The sequence below is a fragment of the Pongo abelii genome, chromosome 19 (genome assembly GCF_028885655.2).
Source record: "Pongo abelii isolate AG06213 chromosome 19, NHGRI_mPonAbe1-v2.0_pri, whole genome shotgun sequence".
NCBI classification, from domain to species: domain Eukaryota; kingdom Metazoa; phylum Chordata; class Mammalia; order Primates; family Hominidae; genus Pongo; species Pongo abelii.
This window is the reverse complement of record NC_072004.2, coordinates 10703251-10709336: the sequence shown is the minus strand read 5'-3', so window position 1 is coordinate 10709336 and position 6086 is coordinate 10703251. Positions and strand designations below refer to the sequence as shown.

Here is a 6086-nt window from a genome sequence, read left to right as displayed (position 1 = left end):
CCAGCTGATACCCCCAGGGCCTCGTTAAGGGTGGGCCCATAGAGACAGAGGCAGGAAGGTCTCTATGCACAAGGAAGCCTCACTAAACCTTCTCTACTGCTCCCTGCAGTTATGCAGCTGCCTAAAGCCAGTCCCTGTTAAGTGCTCCTAACAGCATCCGGTACCTCTCCCAGCACAATGCTTACCATACTTATCATTTTGATTCTAATAGCATTTCCCCCCTTGATTTTAGAGTAATTAAGGTTCACTGCAAAAATAAAGCAAAGTGTAAAATAAGCCAACAGATCACATCTCTAATGTCTTCCTGTGCTTAGGCGCACATAAACATATGTAAAGACTGGCTTTAAAAAAATGGAGCCAATCCAATCATCCACTCTCTGCTTTGGGACAATGGGGTGATCACTTTGTTTTAATTGCTTACGTAATTGTCTGCCTTTTCCTACGAGATGTAGCCTCAGCATGGGCAGCACCCAGCCAGGCTCACTACTGCTTGTTGGCAGAGTACCTAGCACATGGCAGTCACCCCACAAATGATAGCTGGCTAGATGGCGTGTCAGGTAGGATCCTTTGGGTTGCAAGCAACCCAATTAAAGCACCCAATTAAAACTGGCTAAAGGAATGTAATAGCTAAAAAATCTTGGATGTTCAGGAATAGTTCTAGCTTCAAATAAGACTTGATCCAGTAACTCAAACCATGTCATTCAGTACCTAATCAACCTTTCCCTCTCTCTCTGTACCTGTCTCCCACTCCATCCTACTTTGTGTGGCTCCTTGGGTTGGCCCAGAACACCCAGGCAGACAAGACCTTGTTCTTACACCACATGGTCCAGATAAGAACCAGCTGTTCTCTCATTAGCCTAAATTGGGGCACACGACTTTCTCTGAAGCCATTCCAGTGGCCAGTGCAATGGCTAGATCTGGGGTGGGGTCCATCCCACCAAAGCCCCATGGGAGGAACTGGAGAAAGGAAAGGAAAACAGATAGTAGCAACGAAAGACGAAGAGATGGGTGGACACATAGGCAGGTGGATGGAAGAATGAGTCAGTGACTGAGAAGAGCAGCAAGAGGAGCTAGATCAGTGCAATGTTCTCTCTCTTGGGAGTCTGACCATGACTAGCAGTATGGGAGTGCGGTGGAAGAGGCAGAGAGGCTGCAGGCAGGAGATGGGCAGAAGGGTACAGAAGAGAAGAAGCAGCAGAGGGAGCGAGGAAGCCTCCCCATATCCTACCTGATACACCATCTAGCCAGCTACCATTTGTGGAGTGACTGCCATGTGCTAGGTGCTCTGCCAACAAGCAGTAGTGAGCCTGGCTGGGTGCTGCCCATGCTGAGACTGCACCTCACAGGGAAAGGCAGACAATTACATAAGCAATTAAAACAAAGTGGTGACCCCACCGTCCCAAAACAGGGGCATGAGAATGAGTGGACGATGGGCTGTTCCAGCAAGAAGCCACCAGCTCCTGCTTCTGAAGACTGAAGGGGACGTGGCTGTTCCACCTGCAGAAGCCACATCACATGGGATCTTGCATTCAAGAACCCATTCTCATCCTGTTCTGAGATTTATGTCTCCTCTTTTTGCCCATTATTATGCTTATAATAATCACTATGTTCCCTATCCTATTTAATTTGTTTCTTGAGCGATCCAGAGTAATTTTTTCTTCATTCCAACCAAAGGGGCTAACCAAATAAAATGTCTTTATTAATTTGACCAAGCATCAATATTAAAGAATGAAGTGGAGTGATAGAACTAGTTATTGAAGGGAATTTTGACTTCTCCCTTGATTAGCAATTAGCAACAGCTGCTTAATCTAACCTGGGTTTCCCATCCCCGAGTTAAAAGCTAAGAAGGTAATTACTGAGTGCATTTTCTAAGTGTGTCACGTACATCCACTCATGTAACACTCTCAACCCTAGGAGGTACAACTGCTTCCATCTATCCATTTTACAGATAAAGAAATGCAAATCGTATGAGGCATAGCTAGGATTTGAACCCACGGAGTCCAGCTCTAGAATCTGTGTTCTTATTTACTAGGGTTTCCCAGTCTTTCAGTGTGGACTACCCTTTCTAATGTAGCCTACCTTTGTTGTATTTTCAAATCTCTTTTTTTCTGTCAACCTATTACAAGGTCCTGAATGCAGAAAATATTCTGGCTTTTCAATCTGCCATCTGCAGTGGAACCGCCACCAAAATACAGATTTTTTAATAAAAATCTTTATGGGGAAGACCGTCATCCTCAAGGTTGAACCCTTGGATATGACAGAAAATGTAAAGGCCAAGACCCAGAATAAGAAAGGAATTCCTCTTGATCAGCAAAGGTGGATTTTTGCTGGAAAGCAACCGGAAGAAAAAGATGGATGTACTCTGACTCTTTCTTCTTTTCTTTCTTTCTTTTTCTTTCTGTCTCTCTTTCTTTCTTCCTTTCTTTCTTCTTTTCTTTTCTTTCTCTCTTTCCCCTCCCTCCCTCCCTTCCTTCCTTTCTTCAGAGAGAGTCTTGCTGTGTCACCCAGGTTCCCAGGTTGGAATGCAGTGGCACAATCTTGGCTCACTGAAATCTCCACCTTCTAGGCTCAAGTGGTCCTCCCACCTCAGCCTCCCAAGTAGCTGGAATTACAGGCACACATCACCATGCCTGGCTGATTTTTGTATTTTTAGTAGAGACAGAGTTTCACCATGTTGCCCAGGCTCGTCTTGAATTCCTGAGCTCAAGCAATCCCCCACCTCGGCCTCCCAAAGTGTTGGGATTACAGGCATGAGCCACCACGCCTGGCTAATTTTTTTTATTTGTAGAAGAGACTGGGTTTCACCATCTTGGCCAGGCTGGTCTCGAACTCCTGACCTCGTGATCCACCCGCCTTGGCCTCCCAAAGTGCTGGGATTACAGGCGTGAGCCACCGCGCCCAGCTGACTACAACTTTCAAAAAAAGTCTACTCTTCATTCTGTGGTAAGACTTCATGGTGGTGCTAAGAAAATGAAGAAATCTTACACCACTCCCAAGAAGAATAAGCAGGAGAGAAAGAAGGTTAACTGGCTGACTTGAAATACTAGAAAATGGATGAGAACGGCCAAATTACTTGCCTTCTTTGGAAATGCCCTTCAGATGATTGTGGCACTGGAGTGTTTATGGGCCAGCCACTTGGAGCGAAATTACTGTGGCAAGTTGTTGTCTGACTGATTGCTTCAACAAACCGGAAGACAAGTAGTTGTGTATGAGTTAATAAAAGACATGAACTAACATTTTTTTAAAAAGTCTGAGCGGAGCTGCTCTGATTAAAGATGGGCGCGAGAGTCACAGCTGCCTCGGCAACTCCCTTCTCCCTCTCAGGGAGCGTGGTTTCAAAATCTCCTGTGTATGTGTGGACAGAAGCAGGGGGGCTGAGAGTCTGAACTGTAAAATTCCAGGGGGGGTCCCCACTCCACTCGCTCTGGGATCCTGGTAAGCCATGTCACCTCTCAGATTTCAGGGTAACCTCCTACAACTCACAGGGGACCAAATGCTCCCTGCCCATCTCAGGGCTCTGCTTGTTGGTTGGGCCAGGCTGGTGACAGATTATTTTCTGCCCAGATAGGCTAGAAGCTAAAAAGAGAAAAATAAAAGGAAGGAAATGATAACTCTTACTCTGCCCCTAGCTCCTAGCTCACCAACTAGGTGCAGAAGTAAAATACAGTAACGCCCGTAGCTGTCATCAGCTGGAATCCTTTCCATCTCTCTCAAATTTGAAGAGTTATTTTGTCTCTCTCCCTCTCCCTCCCACCTTTTTCCTCGCCTTCTCCCCCTCTTTCCCTCTCTCCCCTCCTCCCTGTCTCTCTCCCTTTCTCTCTTTCCCTCTCCCCACAATCTATGCCTGTGTGTGTGTGCGCGCGCGCGTGTGTGTGTATCAATATCCTCCTCTGTTTTGCTCCTTTCCATCAAGTATTTGAACTTCATCAGTCACTGTATGACCAGCAGAGTAGGCACCGTATATTTGTTCTGTGATTGTAGAACCTACAATCTCCTTTCTGATAAAGGAATCCTACTTGTTTCCATAGATTATGACGTCCTCAAAATAAACTTACACAGAACATAATTCGATTTGTTAAACTGCTATAAAGCAGGTCTCCCCACAGAGATCAAAGGCCCACTTCCTGCCATGGTACACGAGGCTGTATCTATTTGTCTGCGGAGATAAGAAGGTCCAATATCTGAGCAGAACTAATTTCAAAGCCTGCTCAGCAGAATTCTGAGAAATGTCTTTTAACCGGCTCTGTTGAAATGTGTAACAGCGCTTTTTTTTTTTTTTTTTTTTTTTTGGAGACAGGGTCTTGCATTGCAGCCACTAGAAAGCTTTATGCCTTAGGGGTGGAATCACTGGGTGGTAGCATGCTCAGGGTCATTTCAAAGAAATGCACGCAGGCCCCATAGCAAGACCTCATGTCTACAAAAAATTTAAAGATTAGCTGGGTATGGTGGTGTGTGCCTGTAGTCCCAGCTGCTTGAGAGACTGAGGCAGGAGGATCACTTGAGGCCAGGAGGTTGAGGCTGCAGTGAGTTATGATAGAAGCACTGCACTCAAACCTGAATGACAGAGTATGACCCTGATTCCAAAAAAGAAAGAGAGAGAGAGAGAGAGAGAGAGAGAAAGAAAGAAAGAAAGAAAGAAAGAAAGAAAGAAAGAAAGAAAGAAAGAAAGAAAGAAAGAAAGAAAGAAAGAAAGAAAGAAAGAAAGAAAGAGAAAGAAAGAAAAAAAGAGAAAGAAGAAGGAAGGAAGGGAGGAAGGAAGGAAGGGAGGGAGGAAGGAAGGAAGGGAGGGAGGGAGGGAGGAAGGAAGGAAGGAAGGGAGGGAGGGAAGGGAGGAGGGAGGAATGAATGCACCCTAGGCAGAAACAGGGAATCTGGAGTCAAATGAAGAAGGAATTTAGGCAGGAGAACAGAACTATTGGCCAGAATAGTTCTGGGCAGTAATTTCTGGATCATATGACAGTCTGTCTTGCATGCCAGAAAAGGAACTTCTGATTCATACTAACGATGAAACTGCCCAAGGGATTAAGTATTTTTCCATTCAGGATCTAACTTTAAGATCGGAATCAAGTCCTTCCCCTCTAATTTGGCCCATTTTCTCCATAAAGGACCATTATTATGATACAATAATCATTTTGTGGGTGCATTTTTCTAGGCTAGGCACTAAGCAAGCCATTTTTTTTTTTACTCACTCATCCATCCTACAAAGCTTTATTGGTAAACCACCGGGCGCCAGGCTCTGTCCTAGGTGTTGGGGACACAGCGATAAGGAATATATTTGAAGTCCCTTTTGTCATGTGGCTCACGTTGAAGTAGGAAGACACATAATCTTTTTAATGAGCAAATAAATACACCAAGCCAAGCAACAAGGAAAGCAAAAAAAAAAAAAAAAAAAAAAAGAAGAAGAAGAAGCAGAATAAGGAGATTGAAATAGCATGCAATTTCAGATAGAGTCGTCGAGAGAGACTCTAAGATGAGGTGCAATTTCTACAACCCTGGCCAGCTGCCTTGCAAAGAAAGACAAGCGACCGGTCACAAAGGAAACCAGATCAAGGGCAGATGGATCCGGTGAACCTGTCATCCCTACTACAAACATGTGTTCAGCTGGTAGCAGATCAGTAACATCTTCTCCAGGAGTAAAGCAGAATTTATTTACATGCTCATTACATATGCAGAGCTGTGACCAAATTGCTGCAGGTGACAGGTCCAAGTTCCTATAAGGATGTTCTATGGCTTAATACCCAGACTTTGTTCCGGACTTCATCTCTTAAGTGCTGTAATTTCTTCTGTATAAGCTATGGTTACTTTGGTTTCTTTTCTTCCTCTTAGACAGAAGATTCCAGCTATTATCACATAGCTTCCTCATTTATACTAAATAGAGCAAATTATGGATGTAAGAAAATGGGTTTCATAAGTGAACCCACTGTGAAGGTAGCCTGGACAGGTGTATTAGTCCGTTTTCATGCTGCTAATAAAGACATACCGAAGACAGGGTAATTTATAAAGAAAAAAAAAAGATGAGGTGCAATTTGAGCATGAATCTAAAAGCGGTGGGAGAGTCAGCCTTCTAGATATCAAGGGAAGGGCAA

The 6086-nt window shown here is 44.4% G+C and overlaps 1 pseudogene; it reads left to right on the top strand.

Moving 5' to 3' along the window:
* The first annotated feature begins 545 nt into the window (after nt 1–545).
* On the top strand, nt 546–3288 carry LOC112129623 (ubiquitin-ribosomal protein eS31 fusion protein-like; annotated as a pseudogene).
* Nucleotides 3289–6086: the final 2798 nt, after the last annotated feature.